The sequence below is a fragment of the Nannospalax galili genome, unplaced genomic scaffold (assembly GCF_000622305.1).
Source record: "Nannospalax galili isolate Female #2095 unplaced genomic scaffold, S.galili_v1.0 scaffold104, whole genome shotgun sequence".
NCBI lineage: Eukaryota > Metazoa > Chordata > Mammalia > Rodentia > Spalacidae > Nannospalax > Nannospalax galili.
The window spans coordinates 4,544,223-4,567,115 of NW_008353596.1; the positions used below are offsets into that span (position 1 = coordinate 4,544,223).

Consider the following 22,893-nt stretch of genomic DNA (forward strand, 5'->3'; position numbering starts at 1 on the left):
TAGTCTATTTCTTAAGATTAATCTTTTGGGCTTCTCATTAACTTACATCAATGTTTCCAATTTATATGAGTCTTTGGTTACTGTTTATGCTGTCTCTATATATTTAAAATGTAAATTAAGATATATTTTACTGTGTGGAAAGACTAACTGAAAGGTCTTAAGCTTAGTACTTCTGGAAATATTGCAGAATGAGATCGGCTCTTACTTGAGTCTGATGTGGACAGCACAACTGGAGCTTAAACACATGATAGAATAGAACAGAGACTGTCCATTGTTGCCTGCATGTTATGAGTTTTATTGTTTAAATTACTGTACAGCATGAGGAAATAGATTGCAGTACCCCAAGGACAGAGTGTAGGGACAGTAGTGCAGGGCACGTTCCTCAGCCAATTAAGTATGTTGTAACAAAGTGTGTAGACTGAACATACTAAGAACAACAGAATTTACTCGCATTTCTGGAAGCTTCCATGTGATCTTGGGTGCCAGCAGGGTCTGTTATGCTCAGGCTCTCTTTTGGTTTGCAGACCGCCAACACCTCATTGCGTTTGCATGGAGAAGAAGAGGTAGGTTCTCGAATTCCTGTGAAGATGCTGAGTCCCACCCTCATAACCTAATTACTCCTTAAAGCCCCCTTTATCAAACACTGTCTTATTGAAGTTTAGATTTCAATATAAGAATTTTGAGTGAGATCAGCCGGGTGTAGAGGTGCACACCTTTAATCCAGCACTCGGGAGACAGAGGCAGGTGGACCTCTGTAAGTTTGAGGCCAGCTTGATCTACATAATGAGTTCCAGGCCAGTCTGGGCTCCATAGTGAGACCTGTCTCAAAGAGAGAGAGAGAGAGAGAGAGAGAGAGAGAGAGAGAGAGCTATGTTTGCCCACTGAAAGAAGTGTTTTGTTTCATAACTAGTTAAAGATAATGTCATAAGACAAATGCTGATGGGCTTGTTCTGTCCATAACAGGATGTTTTCAATACTGATATTTTTGTTTTATTTAGCAAGAAGAGGACCAAAAGGGAGAAAGATCTTAGGCCAAGCAGGAAATTTGCAGTTGCCAATATTTTCAGCACAGAGACTTTTTTTCTCCATTCTAAGAATCACAATTTCACTTTAATCTATCTTATAGGATAATTTTAACTTAGATGCTCTAATGTTGCATTTCTATTAATACACAATTAGATATTTGATATGTCATTTCTCTTGATGTCATTGCTATCTTCAGCGTGATTATGGGCATTCCACTATTTTGTATTTAGTTGTGATATCTGATTTTTTTTTCAGATATTGAGTTTTGACATGTATCGCAAGTCCCTGGACTTCCTATACACGTACATTAATATCCCATTTATTTCACTATGTCACTGAAGGGAGGCTGGATCCTCAAAACTTCACACTGTTTATACCAAGATGATCAATGAGATATCCCAGGCCCTCTTCCCACCATGGAAAACCTGTTTAACAAAAATATAAAGGGCAAATTTTGTGAAAAATGCAAAAAGAAAAAAAAAGAAAATTTACAGAATGTGGATGAAGAGCTACAGGCAGTCAATGGCAGCTGAGAGAGGGAGAGTCCAGTTTTCAGGGACAAGGCCCTCTGATAAGTTTCCCAATCCTAGGTGGTCAACCTTAAACACTCATACGTGCAGACAACACTGATTGAACTGCGTAGGATGTGTGTGTGTGTGTGTGTGTGTGTGTGTGTGTATACATGTATATGTAACAATAATTACAGAAGACTTTTGAGGTCATGAATTCGAAGGGGATGATGGGGGAACACAGGAAGAAGTAGAGGAGGGAGAGAGAGAGCAGAAATAATGTAAATAGTGTACTCACATGAAATTCTCAAAATTTTTTTAAATGTTTTATTTACTATTTTTATTTTATGTGTACGAGTGTATTGCCTGAATGTATGTGAGTGCGCCCGTGTAGTGCAATGCCGCGGAGGTCAGAAGAGGGCTTTGGATTTCCCTGGAACTGGAGTTGAGGACAGTTCATAGCCGCCATATGGGTGCTGGGAATAGAACCCGGGTCCTCTACAGGAGCACTGAGTGCTCTTAACCGCTGAGCCATCTCTCCAGCCCCGAAATTCTCAAAATTTTAAATTCAGAATTTTTTTTAAGTTAACAGGGTGAAGATTCCCCCAGGTGAGCACATCACCAAGAGTGACTTCGAAGTCGGTTAGAAAATAGTTTGTCTTTGTGCAGTTGAGTCCCTCCTCCAGCGAGCAGAAAGAGGCTGCCCTGAAAAAAAAAAAAAAAAAAAAAAAAAAAAAAAAAAAAAAACACAAAAACTGCTCCCAACTTGAAGCTTCTTCTTTGGAAGAGAAATAAGAGTGTAATGCGCAGACAGTACCCTGGACTTGGGGGCTGTGGATGGACTGGTTTCTACAGAATTGGACCCCTATAAAGAGCTAGGGGCTTCGCTACTTCTGGACCCTGAGCTCAATGAAGACAGACGTTCTTTCTACATTACTACAGTGATGCCCTAGGGGGAGACAGAGATCTTGAACTGGAAATTAAAAGGCTGACCCTTCAGAGAAATGAGATAGGAACAGCAGAGAAGACACATCTTCACCAAGAATTTGAGAATTCCCAACATCTCCAACATGATTTGTGTTTCTTTTGGGGGTGGGGGTGAGACAGGGTCTCCCTGTAGCCTCAGCTGGCCTGGAGCTAGCTATATAGACCAGGCTGGCTTTGAACTCACAGAGATCCACCCACCTCTGCCTCCTGAGTGCTGGGATTAAAGGCTTGCCACCACCATGCCCCGATTTCAGCATAATTTATAAGTGCCTTTTCCCCTGAGAAGATCGGTAAAGACTGAAAGGTGACTTTTTTTAAATAATTCATTGAGAATTTCATACAAGCATATGAGCATATAAGGTGTTTTGATTAAATCCATGCCCACTCCCACCCCTCCAACTCCTCCCATATCTCCCCATCACTTTTTTTCTGATAACTTCATGTACTCTTTCTTCTTTTTTTTTAAATGGGACTTTTTGCTACTGTAACAGTCCCCCCTCTAAAGAAGTAACCCTAAAATCTTTTAAGGATTAGAGCTCCCTAATACTTTTGACATTTTTGGCCTTTGGAACAGAGTATGTTGCTAAGAAGCCCAAAGACATTTTGACTTTTGGCCAAGAAACTGGCTACTTTTCTCTGGGGTCTTTTTACCCCAACTGCCTAGCCAATTCCTACCTCCTATTCTTATCACGCCATCCTCTGAAGAAATCACCCTGTTTACAGATAGGGAATCAGGATGCAGATGGCTCTGGCTTCTTCCATCTTGAACAGGGCCGCAAGGTGAGGCAGTTGGGGTACCCTTTCAGTGGGTCTATCTAAAAAACTCCCAAATTGCATAATTCTTATCACTCAGTTGAGGCAGGATCCAGGTGCTCTCAGGCAGTCCCCTGAGTTCTCAGCCCCTATGCCAGAAGGAGGCAAGAACAGGCACTCTAGTGGTCTGCTGAGATCCCAGCCGCGCCACAGGTGACTGTTTTCTGAATCAGAAATGTCCTTATGTCAGCAAAAATTATTCCCCCATAGTTTTACACACATACAGAGAAAGAGGGAGAGAGAGAGAGAGAGAGAGAGAGAGAGAGAGAGAGAGACCTGAACCCAATGAAAGCAATAAAGCAACTGTTTAGAAACTAATTCTTGAATCACATTAATTAATGGATTACCTGACAGAGAATTCAAAATAATTGTTCTACAGATGCACAGTGAACATAAGCTTGTATCTAGACAAAACCAAGAAACCAACATTAATAAGAAATAAATGACATTACAAAGCTAAAAATAACTATGAGGGTGTATAATACAGGAACTGAACTGAGAAATCCACTAGAGGTATTCAAGAACAAGAATCTAACAAGAAGAATCAGGAGTTGGGAAAAGGTAACTTAAAACATCAAGACACAGACAGAAAACAAAGTATGAAAAGAACCTAAATCCTAACATGACATCAGTAAGTAGGAAGCTAAAAAATTATGGGAATCCGTGCTTGCTTCAGCAGCATGTATACTAAATTGGAAAAATATAGAGGACATTGGCATGACTCCTGTGTAAGGATAACATACAAATTTGTTCAGCATTCTATATTTTTTGAAAAAACTATGTGGAAATCTACGGTCTTGCAACCCAAGTAAAATATATAATCATAAACTAAAGGAGACATGAAAGTGGAGCTGAAGAGATGACCCAGCAGTTAGGAGCACCAGCTGCTCTTGCAGAGGACCAGGGTTTGGTTCCCAGTACCCACATAGCAGCTAGCAACTGTCTGTAACTTCAGTTCCAGGGAATCCGATGCCCTCTTCCAACTTCCACAGGCATTGCATGACACGAATGCACTTACATACATACAGGCATAACATTCATACACATAAAATAAAAAACAATTTTTTAAAAAAAGGAGATATGAGCCGGGCGTGGTGGTGCATGCCTGTAGTCCCAGCACTTGGGAAGCAGAGGCCAGATGGATCTCTGTGAGTTCAAGACCAGCCTGGTCTACATAGTGAATTCTAGGACAGCTGGGGCTGCAGGGAGACCCTGCCTCAAAAAGAAACCCCCCCAAAAGTCTAGCCAAAGGATATGTATTTAAAAACAATGGAAGGATACAACTTGAGGCAGAGAGCCCGGCTGAAGTTTGCACAGCTCGATGAGCAGTGTGGTATACATCACATCAATGTGAGGGGGCGCTGGAAGCTGAAACAATTCTGCGAAGAGAAGCAGTTGGGAAATTGGGGGTTAAGAATTTCAGTGGGCTCTTGCTTCCTGTGCCTATTTGATGATGTGGAAGCTTAACTTCTGCTGCTCCTGGTCCAGCCACCTCCAGCCACCATGCCCCCCACATGATGGACTGTAATTCCCCTGGAACCCCTCTGCTTATGATAATCTCAACAAAGTTCAAGTAGCTATCAAGAAAATCAGTCCTTTTGAGCATCAGACCTACTGCCAGAGAACCCTGAGAGAGATAAAAATCTTGCTGTGCTTCAGACATGAGAACATCATTGGCATCAATGTCATTATCCGAGCACCAACCATTGAACAAATGAAAGATGTATATGCAGTACAGGACCTCATGGAAACAGATCTTTACAACACCTCAGCAATGACCATATCTGCTATTTTCTTTATCAGATCCTTAGAGGTTAAAATACATTCATTCATCTAATGTTCTGCACCATTACCTCAAGCCTTCCAACCTGCTGCTCAATACCCATTTGTGATCTCAAAATCTGTGACTTTGGCCTCGCCTGTGTTGCTGATCCAGATCATGATCACACAGGGTTCCTGACAGAATATGTAGCCACACGTTGGTACAGAGCTCCAGAAATTATGTTGAATTCCAAGGACTATACCAAGTCCATTGATATTTGGTCTGTGGGCTGTATCCTGGCAGAGATGCTACCCAACAGGCCCATCTTTCCAAGAAAGTATTGTCTTGACCAGCTGAACCACATTGTAGGTATGCTTGGATCTCCATCACAGGAAGACCTGAACTGTATTATAAATTTAAAAGCTAGAAAATATTTGCTTTCTCTCCCGCACAAAAATAAGGTGCCATGGAACAGGCTGTTCCCAAATTCTGACACCAAAGCTCTGGATTTACCGGACAAAATGTTTACATTTAACCCTCACAAGAGGATTGAAGCAGAACAGGCTCTGGACCACCCATATCTGAAGCAGTATTACGACCCAAGTGACCAGCTCATTGCTGAAACACCATTCAAGTTTGACATGGAATTGGATGACTTGCCTAAGGAGAAGCTCAAATAATTCATTTTTGAAGAGACTGCTAAATTCTAGTCAGGATACAGATCTTAAATTTGTCAGGTACCTAGAACTTTAACCATACAGTTAACCCTAGCAATGGAGAGAGAGTACAAGTTAAAAACATCATGAGAAAACAAAAAAGAATGTATTCCCCTTCAGTTGAATGTAGGTTTTATTCTGGTTGCTTCATAACTTGAAACTGGAGAAATTACACTTTGTCTTTCATAGACTGTGATGACATGAAGTTGATGTGAAATTAAAAGTGACAGTTTTTAGAGTAATAACTACTGTTGACCTGGGAGTGGTGGCACATGCCCTTAGTCCCAGCACTGGAGAGACAGGTAGGCTGATTTCTGTGAGTTCAAGACCAACCTGGTCTACTTAATGAGTTCCAGGCCAGCCAGGGATGGATAGTAAGACTGGGTCTCAATAAACCAAAACAAACAAAAGAATAATAGCTACTGTGATCATGATGTTTTGAGAGTGTATGGATGTGAGAAAATAGTGCATGGGAAGAATCAAGTCTGAGGTGTTCACTCCTGACAATTCTTTTTTTATTTCATATGGCATGTTGAATCCAAGTCCTCGTGCATGCCAAGAAAGTGCCTAATATTTATTTGAGAAGACAGAGGAGATTAATGGGAGAGGGTAGTGGCTGAGTATGCTCAAAATGCATTATATATGTATGAAAACCCATTACTGTGTAAAATTAATATATGCCAATAAAAACACTGAAAACTAAAGAAAAAAAGAGTTTCAGTGGAAATGGGGGCAGAAGGACAGGGGAGTGGAGGGAGTAGGGATGTATAAAGAACGCTTATGGAGGGGCTGGAGAGATAGTGCAATGGTTAAGAACACTGTTCTTGCAGAAGACTCAGGTTTGAATCCCAGCACCCACACAGAAGCTAACAACTGTCTGTAAGTCCAGTTCCAGGGGATCCCACAGCCTCTTCTGTCCTCCGCAGGCATTTCACAACACAGGTGCACTTCCCTACATGCAGGCAATACACACATACACATAAAATAAAAATAATAAATAAATCATTTTTTAAAAAGAACCCTTATGGAAAGTCACTCATTTGTAAGCTAATTTTTAAAACACTGTATAAAAAATAAGGTTGAACAGAGGTACCCTACACAGGTGGGCAATACTGCTCCCAGAAGACATGGGCTATTAAATGAAAATATCATTGCCAAGCATGGGACACCTCCCTACAAGTTATTGGTCAGGGAGGCCCCAGAGGCACTTGAAACAACACAAGCTATTACTATTGCTCTTGGATGCCCACCATGGCTATGTAGTAAGACCCAATTGCTGAAGACACCATCCACTTCAGTTTCAGGGCATCAAAAAATCAATCTCCAACTTACCAGGAAACCCTCTTCCTGCTGGCTAGCTTCATAGTGCTGGAAGGTGCTACACAGGCTGCTGGGAGAGGAAAGACATCAGTGGTCTTAACCAGTGCTGGACCCTGCATTCTACAATACCCACCTGTGAGGCAAGTCGTAGCCACTGGTACAATAGTGGTATGATGGTTATGAGGGTAACCAACTGCTTTCTGGTTGGACTTAAGGCCTACTCCACAGTAAGGATTTTATGTCTAGTACTGTAAACGTGGTCTAAAACCCATGACTGGGGAGATCCTAGGTGCTAGGGAAAAACCTACTGGTGGTATTCCACTAAATGGTCATGCTGTCAAATTTCCTTCAAACGATTTATGTTTATACCCATAGATTTGTGTTGCTTTCACTATGGTCAGAGAAGCTTCTTACTAAATGTATAGTGGCTAATGCTGAGACTTATAAGTAATCAAAGTTCTGAGAAGTAACTGGGAATGCTCCACCACAGTTGGGTTATCTATAACAACCGCTCCCCATCCAAGGCTCAGGGAACATCACAGAAGAGGAGACAGAAAGAATGTAAGAGCTAGAGGTTAGAGAGGATTACTATGAAATGCTGTCTCTGGACCTGACATGGTTTTTGCACACATCAGCTCATAGTAACTATGGTTGCCTACACAGGACTTACTCAAGATCAAGCCAATCAAAATTCCAACATGGATAGGGGAAAGATTCCTGCCTAACACTATTAGAGAAACTGTTGGCAGGTGATGGCTGTTGAGGGAGACAGTATCACTTTTCTTTGGGGATGTGGTCACTGATAGGTTCTGCACACCCAAGTGGATGGCCCCACACCCATGAACTATGGTCAACACTTACTGGATTCAGGGAGCTATTAACAATAATGATGGTGATAAAAGAGAAGTCATGAAGTTGGGAGGGACATAAGCTAGAGGGTTCCCACCGGCAGTTAGAGGGAGGTAGTGGGGAGCTAATATGACCAAAACTATATTGCATAAACATATGAAATTTTCAAAGGATAAATTAAAAATATTTTAAAATTATGTGAATTCCAGAAAGAAAGAGGGAAAATAATCCAGAGGTTCTTAAAAAAAAAAAAACAGTGTCTGAAACTTTCAAGGAACTTCTGGAAAAAATGTTTAAGGAGACAGTATATTTTTTAAAACTTTTATTTTTATTTTATGTGTATGAGTGTATTGCCTGACTGTATATGAGTGCACCTGTGTCGTGCAATGCTGCGGAGGTCAGAAGAGGGCTTTGGATTCCCCCAGAACTGGAGTTAAGGACAGTTTGTAGCTGCCATGTGGGTGCTGGGAATCAAACTCAGGTCCTCTGCAAAAGCAGTCAGTGCTCTTAACCACTGAGCCATCTCTCCAGCCCCAGAACTTTCACAAATTTTAAGAAAGATGTGGACACACTCCAGAAACTTAAGAATCTCCAGTGAAATAAACCCCAAATAATCACTCCAAAACACACTGTGAACAAACCATCCAAAGTTGAAAGAAAAAATATTTCTCAGCAGAAATCTCATAGGCCAGAAATGAAATGGTTTATTCCAAATCCTAAAGGAAAAGAAACTTCCAGTAAGAACACTATGTAATAAAGCTGTTGTTTAAAACAGTGGAAAAGTAAGGTTTCCATGAGTAAAGGGAAGCTGAGGGAGTTCATCCTGACATGACCTTCTTCACCAGAAATACTAGTGGAGTCCTTCCAGGGGAGATCAAGTGATCCCGTGCAGCTATGAACATACAAAATAGGAAATCTCACAGGTAGAGCTAAGTATCTAATCCAATACAGAATGTTTAGAATTACAGTATTGGTATGCAAATCACTTTTATTTGTGTTATTTGTGGTGATTTGAATATAGACTGTCTCCCATGCAAAAGTTGTCAAGTGAAGACTAGAGAAGACTGAACCAGAATGTTGTGATAATGGAATTCTCAATGAAGGCGCAGGACCATGTTTTAGTGTTTCTGCTGTCAAGCTAGGATCATGTCTGGAATTCAGCTACAGACCCTAGAATCTACCAGGAGTGAATTTGTTACTACGTGGGAATCCTTTTCTCCTCCCAAGTTCTATATCAGTTCCCCTGAAATGATCATAGAAGGAAATCAGCTCCATATTAAGTGCACTGTTCAAGTGACCACACTTGATCCAGGCAGGTCCAGAAATTATTATACAAAAGGACAAGGTGATTATAACCACCACCATACGATAAGGCTGTGGCAGAGCACAGTGCCTACTACATGTGAAAAATGGATCTGACCACATCTCCCAGGTCAACAGCATCATATAACAGATCAATATAACAGAGCTGTTTCTCAAGCCAAAGCTGGAATTTTCCTCCAGTCATCTGAACCAAGGTGAAAACTTGAGCCTGTTGTACTCCATCCCAGGCGCACCTCTAGCCAACTTCATTATCCAGGAGGAAGAAATGATTTTTGTCAGATCAGAATTTCAGCAAGATTACTGACAAGAGAGAAAGACATACACATGCATTGCAGGCATCAGCAAAAAGCAGCTTTGTGCAGGTCAGTGTGTGAAATGCTCTCAAAGCCCAGAATTTTTCATGATGTCAAGTCTGAGATCATAAAAGGACATTGTGATGGCTAATCCTGGGTGTCAACTTGACTGGATCTGGGATTAACTGAAATGAGAGAGTCCTTTTTGATTGGATCATCTGAAACTGGAAGATACACCCTAAATTTGGGTTTTGCCTTCTGATGGCAGCCTGTATAAAAGGCCATGGCAGAGGAGAGTGCTTGCTTTTTGTCACTTGCCTTCTCTCTCACTGGTGAGTTCATCAAACCTTCAGTGCTAGATTGGGACTACTGAGACATCCAGCCTCATAGACTGAGTGATTACTGAATTCTCAGCCTCTCCAGTGTGATGCAGCCATTGCTGGACTACTCAGACTCTATACTGTGAGCTAATCTGATAAATCCCTATATATAATATACATACATATGTATTCAATATAGCAATATACTCATATACATAAAATAAAAATAATAAATAAAATATTCATTCTACCAGTTCTGCTTCTTTAGAGAACCCTGACTAATACAGACATGCCGGGGGCTGGAAAGATGGCTTAGCGGACCAGGTTCGAATCCCAGCACCCACATGGCAGCTAACAACCATCTGTAATTCCAGTTCCAGGGGAATCCCACACCCTCCTCTGACCTCTGCAGGCATTGCATGACAAAAGTGTACCTACCTATATGCAAGCAATATACTCATACACAAAATACACATAAAAAAAGAAATAATAATAAAATATTAAATAATAATAATAAAAGGACATGCCATAAGTATCAGCTGCCAATCAATAAGCGGAACTGCACCTATCACCTATCACTTTCAAAAGCAAGGAACACTTTCCAGAGTCATATAATGACCTCAGACACTCATGTGGTTTTCACCGGCAGGCCAATCAAAGACATGGAATACTAATGCATGGCAAATAATCGCCATTCCCAACCTGAGATGATCATCGAGACTCTGACAGTCAAGGTAATAGCCCAGTGGACAAATTTACTGTTTCTATAATGTCTATCATAATGAGGTGAGGTCTGGGGATAAATTGCTGCTTTGTTACTCTGTGAAAAAAGGAACCTTTCTGATCGTGTATACATTTTACAAAGAAAAGGAAGATGGGCCCTTCTACAAAAGCATTCTGAATGTCACCCAGGCACTTTGGCACAAGCAACAGGTAAACAAGGAGCAGGAAAGACAATACTATCGCAAGGCCACCAACAGAGCCATCCTCACAAGGATCAGCCCCTGAAGCAGTATTCTGACACTCAGACTTTTCTTGCTCTATGGAAGAAAAGATTTGTTGCAGTAGTTATAATTGGAGTGATAATCACCACCTTGATAGTGTTATGAGAGTCACCCACTTTCAAATTAGGCACTGGGGACAGATTGGAAGAGCACAGCTCTTATTCCTGCTGGCAGAAACTCAGAGAAGTCCTCTCTAAAGCCCGAGTACTAGGCTTCAGTTCCTTACAGTATTTATAGACAATCCAGTGTCATTCCAGACCTATTCTATCTGGAATGGGTTTGAATTCCTGCCTACATTGCTTCAGGCACAGGTCCTTCTAGCCTACATGACAGGAGACCATGATCTGCCTACATGACTGTGGGTCAGACACAGAGGGCCTTCTAGCCTACATGACAAGAAACCATAAACTAGAGTTTTAGGCAGAAGCATATTTACAGAAGCAGAAGCAAAGGGTAAACAAGCAGTCATTTCCTTAGGCAAGCAAGGATCTATTTCTTAAAATAAGATTTTCGTTGTTTCTTGATCAGCTCTGGGTTTTTCCATTTCATTTCCCCTTTTGATACTCTCTTGACTTCTCTAAGGGGCATCATTTTCTTCTATGTCTCTCACATCTAGCCATTGATAGTCTTGGAGGAACATCTGGAACTTTATGGCCTCTATATGGGAAAAAACAAACTGAGTTAGCAAGTTAAGGATGCAAGGACTGACAAAAGGCGTAAGGAGAGGGTTGGTTAATGGGAGGAGTCAGGATGCAACTCAAGATATAATTTCCAAGAGCTCCAAGAATCATCTAGTTCTTGTCTCCTCTTTGTAATTTTTTCTTTTAGTTGTTGGTCCATCTCTCTCTCTCTCTCTCTCTCTCTCTCTCTCTCTCTCTCTCTCTATCCCTGGCTTGTTTACATAAAAACAACATTCTTCACTTAGAAAGAGAAATAGATCTCCCTTTTCAGCTGTTAGTAAGTTTAGTCCTCTTCTGTAAAAGTTGATTGCTTGGGGACCCCAAGGTCTAGTAAAATTGTTTACATTGCTTTCTTAAAGCCTGCCTAAATTTAGATAAGCCAATTACAAAATAGACAAGCAGACTGAATGCATAATGTTAAATGATCTCAAAGCACATAATTAACTTGGTTATAAAATTAGATAGTTTCCATTTGTAATAGAAGGCATTTCAGAAAAGTCATTCCCACAATAAACCATCACAACTCTACTCCTTGTCAAGTTGATGCCCAAATATCTCACTTTTAAGATCGTGTATTCCATCCCTGGTCCCCATGGGCTCATAGACATCTCATAAGGTAAAATGTGTTCAGTCTAATTTCAAAAACATTCAGTCTTGAGGCTGGAGAGATGGCTAAGTGGTTAAGGGCACTAGCTGCTCTTGCAGAGGACCCAGATTCAGCTCCTAGCACCCACATGGCTGACAACTGTCTGTAACTCCAGTTCTAGGGGATCCAACACCCTCTTATGACCCTCAGGCACCAGGTGCACATTTATGTGCATGTAGGCAAAACACTCATACACATAAAAAAAATACATAATTCTTAAGCCGGGCATGGTGGCACATGCCTTTAATGCCAGCACTAGGGAGGCAGCAGCAGGCAGATCTCTGTGAGTTCGAGGCCAGCCTGGTCTACAGAGCAAGTTCCAGACCAGTTGGGGGCTACAGAGAGACCTTGTCTCAAAAAGACAAAAGTAAATAAATAAGTAAATAGATAATTTTTAAGTATTCAGTCTTTAACAGATCTAACATTGTTCAGAATATAGGTGCAAGCAACATCTCTTCTGAGACTTGAGCAATCTCTGACTGTGACAAGTTACGTACTTCTAACATACAATGACACACACACAACAGACATTTTCATTCCAACAGGGAGGAATGAGGACACAGCAAGGAAAGACTGGACCAAAGCAAGACAGAAACCCTGCAAGAGAACATCAGGATGCCAAAGGGCTTGGTAGCCACACTTTTCTAGTTCTGCCATCTGCAACACACACAACACACACACACACACACACACACACACACAGAGTCTCTTTTTTGACCCAGGGCTACTCCATGTATGTACTTTCCTTGGTAGATAGTCTATGGTCCTGGAATCCTCACATACTAGTGGCTCCCTTGTGGTTTCAACTTTACCTACACAGTTTCACACAATGGCTTCTCAAGGCTGCATTGCAGAGAATACAACGCTGTCAGCCATTGCTTAGCCATGGTGGCCTTCTCATACCGTGCCATAAGCCTCCATTACTCTCTCTCTTACATACAAAACCAGGACCACATAAACTATGATGCCTAGTTCTGCTGCCAGCTCAGGGTGTAGTTTGGCCTCCTTGAGTCATATTCTCTCTCTCTCTCTCTCTCTCTCTCTCTCTCTCTCTCTCTCTCTCTCTCTCTCTCTCTTTTGCTTCATACTGAAAACCAGTTTCAAACTCACAAGATTCCCCCTTCCTCAGCCCTCAGAAAACCACAATAATATGTGTGTCCAAATGTTAGGAAAAGGCAGGCATGGTGGCACACGCCTTTAATCCTAGCACTCAGGAGACTCAGGCAGGCGGATCTCTATGAGTGCGAGGCCAGTCTGGTCTACATAGTGAGTTTCAGGCCACCTGGGAACACAGGGAGTCCCTATCTCAAAAAAAAAAAAAAAAAAAACCCAAAAAATGGTTGGGAAAAGAATCAAGACATTAATAAAACAACAATACCAAAAAAGATAGGTATGTGGGCTGATGAGATGTCTCAGTGGATAAAGGCACTTGCTGCCAAGCCTGACCACCTGGAATCCACAAGGTGGAAGGAAAGATCCACCTCCTACAAGTTGTTCTTTTTCAAAACTAATGAATTTCAAACTAACAAATGAATTAATTTTTAAGATAGATGTGGACAGATTTTATGTTTGGAGTTAGATGAATAGTTGGTTGTTGGCACATTGAAGTCCTCAAGCATTTTCTGTATAGGTGATCAAACCTAGCCAAGAAGCACTCACTCTACCACTGAATTATAAACCGCATTCTTGTGTGTTTGTTTTTAGCCCTACACTGTAGCACAAATTGACCTAAAAGTCACTGTGTAGCCTACATTGATCTTAACTCCCTAACATGCACCTGCTTCAGCCTCCCAATTGAATGCTGGACTGACACGTGCACCACTACCATTGCCACACTTCTTTCCCCCATTTTTTCTAAATTTTTCCTCATGAATTTTTTTCCTCCCTCTTTGCCTCTCCTTTCTCCACTTCCTCCCCCTCTCACCCCACTCCCCCCCATCTCCTCCTCTTCTTCCTCCCCTGGATCCTTGGTTCAGTCCTTGGTTTGTTTGCTCTCTTCTTTAGACAGGGAGAGAGTCCTGTTGAAATGTTGCAGAATATTCCTACAGAGAGACAGGACATAGAAGCTTTCAGCAAGGAAACAGCGTTTTTCTGTGCCTGCACCCACTCAGTGGATTCACACCCAAAGGCTGAGCCCTGAGCACAGCCAGGCATTGCCTTATATACCCTTGGTTAACTCCCCTTTACATTTTAGCCTGCTTGTCTCCATTATTTGGTAACAACCATTCTGATTGGGTGGTCCATGGCACAGGGTGCCCATGAGCACAAAAAAATTGGCACAAACTTCACATAGAATGCATTTGAACATAAGGTGACATCCTTCCCCCTTATCCCACGTGGCCCATTGCCCTAGGCTGGCACTCGGCTTCCCTAAGTGGCACTCTACTTACTGTCCAGCCCATCTGACCCTTCCAGTGTACTCAGTGTTGCTATTCTGGTCTGAAAGATGACTTCAATAATCCCTTCCCCTTTCTTTTCTTCTTCCCTTTCTTTCTTTTTTCTTGCTATGTAGACCAGGTTGGCCTTGAATTCACAGAGGTCTTCCTGCCTCTGCCTCCCGAGTTCTGGGATTAAAGATATGTGCCACCATGCCCAGCTGTTCTTTTACTTTTCTTTCTTCCCCCTTCCCTTTTTGTCTCAGGATACATGCTCCTTTTCTGACCTTCTTTAGCCATGAGGAACCAACTTTGAAGTGCCTGGAGTTGCATAGCACCTTGAAATCCATAACTCTGGTAGTTGCAGAAATCAAACACTAGGTATCACCTGTTTACCTCATATCAAATGGATAGTGTGTGTGTGTGTGTGTGTGTGTGTGTGTGTGTGTGTGTGTGGTGTACCTCCAGCACACAGTGTGTCCCTGTGCTTACACATTTCTTTTAGTTTGTTCTTTTTAACCACATGACTATGCTTCTCTAGTTTTCTCTGTGTCTTAATCAAGATTTTAGTGTAATTTTTTTGGAATTCATGGTGGTGAGATTGTTGTAGTATGGCACACCCTCCCCCACCTCATCCCCACCTCACTCCCTTACAACCATGCCAACTAACTAAAACAAGACAGTGATACCTAGGTCTACGGAAATGGTACTGGAGCTGTTAAAACACCCTAGCAGAAGGAGGATGGAAGGGTCATAGAACCCTCACTTGGGATTCCAGCCATCCAGACTCTTCCTGTCCGCACTGACCCAATACAGATGACCGTGGTGATACAGGAGAAAACGGGGTCCCTTCTTAGGGTTCTTAGTCTCATTCATAAAATAATTTAAGAATGGACTCTAATGGAAGCTTTAGAACAATTTTATAATAATTTAAAGGGAAAAATTCCTCAGGGCAGTCAGGCCATTCATTTCAGCAGCCTCCCTAAGGAGAAAGATGGAGGGGAGAAAAAAAAGTCACAAAGCCATGCTGGTCTAGAACCGGCAGGGAGGACAGACACATAGCAGCCACAAGGCAAGGAGGGAGGGGGAACTTTAGAGAAAAAGTAAAGAAATCCAAAATGTTGGAGCATCCCAGAGCACTGAGGAAAGCATGGTTAGAAAAGACATAGAAAGAAGAAAAAGAGAGGCTATGCTCAGGCCAACTACTGTGGCCTGGTCCAAGGCACTGCGCTAGGGGGCAGGGATTCCAGGCGGGAAAAGCACACCATCTCATTAATGTACTAGGTACTCAGCCCATCTCTTTAGTCCAGGAGATTAATCCGGCAAAACTGGAAAGTTAGGGCTCAACTCAGACCAGAGATATTCTTCTCTTGACCAGATTTCTCTTGGTACTGTAACATTGGCAGCTACAGGAAGTAGAAGATTAACTGAGATCAAGACTCCATGATGCAGCTCCCAGGAAGTCCTCATCCCTGGACTTTGTGGAGATGATATAACACCTGTTATGGAGAGGTGTGGGTGAGGTCACATACCCTCCTGCAAATAATATGTAACCTCTTACCCATGCTTTTGTTAGAAATAAAATCTGCGGTCCAAGGACCCCATCAAAACTACATGAAGAACACACAAAGGTAACTTGGCAAGGCAGCTTTTACTTTTTCAAAAGGGTGCCTTGCATGGTCACCCAGATACTGCAAGTGCGCATGCCTTGAAGTTTGATAGGTTTTTATCCATAACACAAGAGTACTGTGTCTTTTCCCATTGACTGGGTTCAACCTCACAGACTTTTGCATTTGACTGGGTTTTTTTGTTTTGTGTTTTTTTGTTGGTTTGTTTTTGGTCTTTTTGAGAAAGGGTCTCCCTGTAGCCCCAGCTGGCCTGGAACTCATTGTGTAGACCAGGCTGGCCTTGAACTCACAGAGATCCGCCTGCCTCTGCCTCCTGAGTGCTAGGATTAAAGGCGTGCCCCACCACGCCTGGCTGCATTTGACTGTTTTAAAAGAATCAGCAAAAGGGTCTGGAGAGATGGCTCAGCAGTTAAGAGCACTGACTACTGGTCTTGCAGAGGACCCAGGTTTGATTCCCAGCACCCACATGGCAGCTACAAACCATCCTTAACTCCAGTTCCAGAGGAATCCGAAGCCCTCTTCTGACTTCTGCGGCATTGCACTACACCGGTGCACTCACATACATGCAGGCAACACACTCAAACACATTAAAAAAAAATTTATAAAAAAAGAATCAGCAAATGAAATGAAGGAGAAGGGGGAAAAGGTTGGCCAAAAGGGAAAGGGCTCAACCACCCTAGGCCATCAGGTTCCTGGAATGCAGCATGGGCTTTTGCACAAACAAAACCCCAACACTCAGGAAGAAGAGGCAGGTGGATTTCTGTGAGATCAAGACCAGCCTGGTCTACATAGTAAGTTCCAGGCCAGCTGGGGCTACAGGGAGACCCTTCCTCAAAAATAAATAACAAATCAAACCAGTGTCCTCTGCAAGAGCAGCCAGTATTCTAAACCACTGAGCTATCTCTCCAGCCCCATCTTGCTGATATTGAGATAAGGAACTGATTCTTTCATCTCTCTCACAATTAGATCTCTCAGGTCCTGTATACATTCCTCATGGTTTCATTATTGCTGTCCCATCTGGGATCCTTCTGGTGCCAGGACCCCCTGATCTGCTGGATATTCTGTTTCCCAAATAACCAATGCAGCCTTCCTAATCAGCATTCTTTCTTCTCCCAAGAACAGAATGATCGGGATAGACATTAATTCGGCCCAGGTATAAAACTTATCTAACTGGTCTGGCACCCTAAAGTGGTTCTCTAATGAGAATTTAAGTTCTCTTTTTGTATTTCTGATCTCAATGCTAGTTATCCAGGTATTTTAAAAATCCACTTCCTGCCGGCGTGGTGGCACACGCCTGTAGTCCTGCACTTGGGAGGCAGAGGCAGGCAGGATCTCTGTGAGTTCAAGGCCTGCCTGGTCTACATAGTGAGTTCCAGGCCAGCTGGGGCCACAGGGAGACCCTGTCTCAAAAAAGACCAAAAAAGCCCCGCGTGGTGGCACACGCCTTTAATCCCAGCACTAGGGAGGCAGAGGCAGGCGGATCTTCTTCGAGTTCAAGACCAGAATGGTTTACAGAGTGAGTTCCAGGAAGCTGGAGCTACAGGGAGACCCTGTCTCAAAAAGACCAAAAAAAAAAAAAATCCACTTCCTCTCCCACCAAGGAGAACTTTCCTAAAGGGAAATGAAGTCTGAGTCCAGGGTTTCTCCTAGGGAGTCAGAGAGGAGAGATTTTGGAGACCTTCACATTTAATTTTTTTCCTCATCTGGGACAAGAAGAAATATATAAAAGGGATGGGGGAGCCTCTGGTAGTTGAATGCTGTACTCATAAACTACCAGCCAGAAAAATCCCTTCCTTAAGTTTCTTCTGTCAAGTATTTTATCACAGCAATGAGAAAAGTAACAACAGAAAAACTGTACAGAGAAGTGGGCTTTTGCTGTGATAACCTGACCACATGGTTCTTAGGCCTTTAGAACTGGTTTGCAGGAGGAATGTGACATGACAGTAACAAGACAGACCCTGCCCCACAAGATGGAAGAAGAAAACCAACTCCCCAGAAATGTTCTCTGACCACCATGTATGCTCCATGACACATCCTTGCCTACATTCACACACACATACATCATCTCATATACACATGACACACACACTCATAAAAAGTAAAAATTAAACTTAAAAAAAAGATGAGCTTGCCGGGCATGGTGGTGCACACCTGTAGTCCCAGCTCTTGGGAGGCAGAGGCAGGCGGATCTCTGTGAGTTCAAGACCAGCCTGGTCTACATAGTGAGTTCCAGGACAGCTGGGGCTACAGGGAGACCCTGCTTCAAAAAGACCAAAAAAAAAAGGATGAGCTGTTATATGTCCAAGTGCATTAAACATGAGAAAATGACTGAAAACTGTTTCAGGGAGCATGTGAGTGAACGTTAACTGTTGATGATTATCAGTATGTAATCATATGTGAATAAGTAAGGATAAATACTGATAACAAACACACAGGAATGATTACATAATAAATTCCTACATTTCACTGACATTTCCTAGCAAGCCTCAATTCAACCATAATATATAAACCACCATTGTTTACCTGATGTGTAAAGTTTTTAAATATTTGGATTTGGGGACAAAACCAAGAATGATATTGTGAACAACATAAAAAAAGAAGCTTGTTGAAAACTTTGGTCAATTGGTTATACCCAAACTTATTCTACGGACAAGCTGATATGCAAGGAAATGTATTTAAAGAGCTGCAGCAAACCTATCTTCCATACATTCCAGGTGTCATCTGTGAGACTCACGTAGACTTTCAGAAGCTGTTACTGTGGAACCCAGGCTGTCTGCAACCTGTAGAGCTCTGCCTGCCAAGTGTTGGGATTACAGGTGTGCACTACTATACCTGGCTGTATTTCATTGCTATCTTAAACCTTAGTTGATCTGTATCAGCACTACGCACTCATCACTACTACCAAATGCTCTGTTTACCTCAAAGTTGATAATGAAACTTCATACATTATCTGTGAGACCAATGAAGGCTCTGTTTAGAGATGATACATAACCTGAGAATTTAACATAAACTCTTAGGATCACTTAAACCCAGGTAAGAATTATGTCTTTCACTGGGCGTGGCGCATGCCTTTAATCCCAGCAATCCAGAGGCAGATACAAGTGGATGTTTGTGAGTTCGAGGCCAGCATAGCGAGTTCCAGGCCAGCTGGGGCTACAGGGAGACTCTGTCTCAAAAAAGACAAAAAAAAAAAAAAAAAAAAAAAGACCGGAGACCAATTGATTGGCACTCAACTTTGATGGCTTTAGGGCTTATAATTCACATATATCAACAGTTCTAATTTTCTTATGTATATTTCTGTGATGCAGAAATTATGTTTTCCATATTAATAATGAACTCTCATATACAATTTCTCAAATACAATGTAAAAGAAGCTGAAAATAAACAGCTTACTGCAGATGTATTCATTTTCTCTGCTCCTAGAAACATACAGAGGAGTTTGGAATTGCTATTGAAAGAGCATGGATAGATGGGACTGGTGAAGTAAACAGTGTGACTTGCTTCCTTATGATACTGCAGAAAGTATACCATAGCTGGGAACAAAAAAGAAAGAAAAGAAGAGGGAAGTTGAGGGGGGAACAGAAGAACAGAAGCCACCTTCCCCCCCCCCCCATGTAGAATAGTCCAGTAGTGCCACGGAAGTGAAAAACTACAGAAGCAGGAAGTGGGTGGTCCATGTAAATCTACCTTAGACAAAGATCTGCTTCAAGAAGCAGGGAGACAGGCCTCAGTCTACAAATGTCCCCTGGAACAGGAGATTCCTAGGTGCCAACCTTCTCAGGTAGACACTTTAGTGGGGGCTAAAGATGATAAATCTTTGTACTGCTGGACACTGTATTCCTGTATTGCTCAAATCATCGGAGCCCAAGGTTGAGGCCTACTCCAGAATGGAGTTCAGTAGAGCCAAACTGGTCTGAAAAATGGAATCTTACTCACTCACAGGCTGGATGATACAAACTCAACTTGTGTAGAAAAGTGATAACTAAGATCCTAGTTCAGATATAATTTAACACATTTTCAGAAAACTGCCTCCTGTAGACTGTGAAGGTGCTGAAGGCAATTCTAGCCTTTGTTCCATCATTACTTCCTTCTTACCATGCTGGCAGCCCCTCCACTGACTGCTCAGGTAACCTCAGCTCTTCCTTCTACTACCAGCCCCAGGGTCACAGAATGAAGGGTCGGAAGGAAGGAGTGCAGCCTCTACAAAACCAAGCATCAATGAGGTCCAGCTGGGTCTGCCCACTCAGAAAGGTGCAAGCTTCCTTTTTCTTTTTGTCTTTTTTTTTTTTTTGGATGCTAGCCAGAACCTAAGTATGCTTTTTCCATAAATTTGAGCTTCCCTCTCTAAAGCCACCATCCCACACACACACTCCCCACCTTGTGGCTACCTGCTGCCATGTGGCAGCTCTCCATGCTGACTCAAATAGCGTGGATTTTTCCGTCTCTTCCTCTGGGCAGCTGTTGTGATTTGCAGGCACACAGTTGATAACATTTACATACATGCAGGAAAAACGTTCATACACGTAAAACAAATCTTTTCTTTTTTTTCTTTAAAGGGGGCTGGATGGGGCTGGTGAGATGGTTCGGCGGTTAAGAGCACTGACTGCTCTTTCAGAGGACCTGGGTTCGATTCCCAGCATCCACATGGCAGCTACAAACCATCCTTAACTCCAGTTCCAGAGGAATCCGAAGCCCTCTTCTGACCTCTGCAGCATTGCACGACACGAGTGCAGTCACATACATGCAGGCAATACACTCATACACATAAAATAATAATAATAAATAAAATATTTAGGGGTTGGGGATTTAGCTCAGAGGCCCTGGGTTCGGTCCTCAGCTCCGGAAAAAAAAAAGACAAAATAAAATATTTTTTTAAAGGAGAGGGCTGGAGAGATGGCTCAGCAGTTAAGAACACTAGTTGTTCTTGCAGAAGACCCAGGTTCGAATCCCAGCACCCACATGGTAGCTAACAACTGTCTGTAACTCCAGTTCCAAGGGATCCAACAGCCTCTTCTGTCCTCTGTGGGTATTGCATGACACAGGTGCACTCACCTACATGCAGGCAATATACACATACACATAAAAATAATAAAATATTTTTTTAAATGTAGCACAGAGGGAGATGTGAAGACAAAGAGGTTTTATGTGGTCTTGAAATTAATTTACCAATTTAACTTAAATTTTTTCAACTATATGCTAATTATAGGAGACTCCTTTTAATTTTTTATTATTTATTTATTGTGGGGGGTACACACAGGAGCACATCCATTTGAAGGTCAGACGACAAGTCTTAGGAGTGTGTTCTTTCCTGCTGCCCTATGGGATCCAGGGATCAAATTCGGGTTGTCAGACCTGCATGCATCCTACCTGATGAGCCATCTTGCTGGCCTGGGACACATCATTTTCTGTTGTGTTTCAAAACCAGTCAGAAGCAGCTTTTTATAAGGGATCTTCAGGATAATAAGATGGAAATTCCTCAAAACATTAAAAATAGAATGGTTGTAGGGTCCAGCATCCCTACTGAATACAGGCAACAAACATTAACTCAGTCTGTTGAGATCACTATTCTCACTTCAGCATTCTTTGTAGTAGCCAGTATATGGCTGGAATTCATTTTGATGCCCATAAATGGGTAAATGAATAAAGACTATGGAGTAGGATAATTTCAAGTGGCTATGGCTTCTTGGCATGTTGGGGTAATTTTGGCCAGGGGCTCAAACTTTTAGTGACATAGGTACAAGAAAATCAAGCGTTCTGTACAACCTGGTGAGGATTTAGTATAATTCATTATTGAGAGGTACTGACAGAACAGAGGCAGAGTGTCTAAGCACAAAAAAAGATTATTATGTAAAATGATAAGTGTAAGTAACTAGATTTAGTTATTTCACCATACATATGTATATATGCTCTACAACATGTATATACACTCTAAAACATACACACTCTCTCTCTCTCTCAAGCTACTGCATATGGAAAATAGATACAATTTATTTTTCAATGAAATCAATAAATAACAAATTTTTGTCTCAGAAACAGTTATTTGTCCCCACGCCTATGGGTTGCCTTCATCCAGGTAAGACTGACACCATTCAACTAATATAGAGATTGTTGGAGCCTCTCAACACAGTTTCAAGGATGAACTTCCTGGCTCATCCAAAATATACCTTTTATATCCTGCGTTCCATGCTAAGTAGACAGAGGTCAGTTTTCAGAAAAACTCCAAGAAAGCCAGAAAACTATACATGTGCCTCACTCTGTCTCTCTCCTGAGGGAGAGGGAAGTTCAGAGATTTTTTTTTTCATTATATATTGGGGAAGTGCTAAATCGGGGAAGAAGAACTCTGGTTGACAAACTCTGATAGCAAATCTTCTTTCTCCATATACTTAGGACCACACTTAGCTTTGCTCACCTGGCATGCTGTGAACTCTCAACCAGTTCTGGGTGCTCTCAAAGTCTATTTGGTCAGGATGATGTTGTGAAGTTTATATACCACTCAAGCAATGGGGGCCTTTGCTTTCTACTCTTCTTGTGTTGTTCCAGGCTTGGTGTATATTCATGTATGAGACAGGGTCTCCCTGTAGCCCCAGCTGGCTTGAACTCACTATGTAGACCAGGCTGGCCTTGAACTCACAGAGATCCACC

At 42.1% G+C, this 22,893-nt stretch overlaps 1 non-coding gene and 1 pseudogene across 1 annotated transcript; both read left to right on the forward strand.

Annotated features, from left to right (window-relative positions):
- The first annotated feature begins 3,998 nt into the window (after window positions 1-3,998).
- On the forward strand, window positions 3,999-4,104 carry LOC115067309. The gene has a single exon (XR_003846736.1). It is a non-coding gene; the product is annotated as a U6 spliceosomal RNA (small nuclear RNA).
- Window positions 4,105-4,869: 765 nt separating this feature from the next.
- LOC103748238 lies at window positions 4,870-5,807 on the forward strand (annotated as a pseudogene).
- Window positions 5,808-22,893: the final 17,086 nt, after the last annotated feature.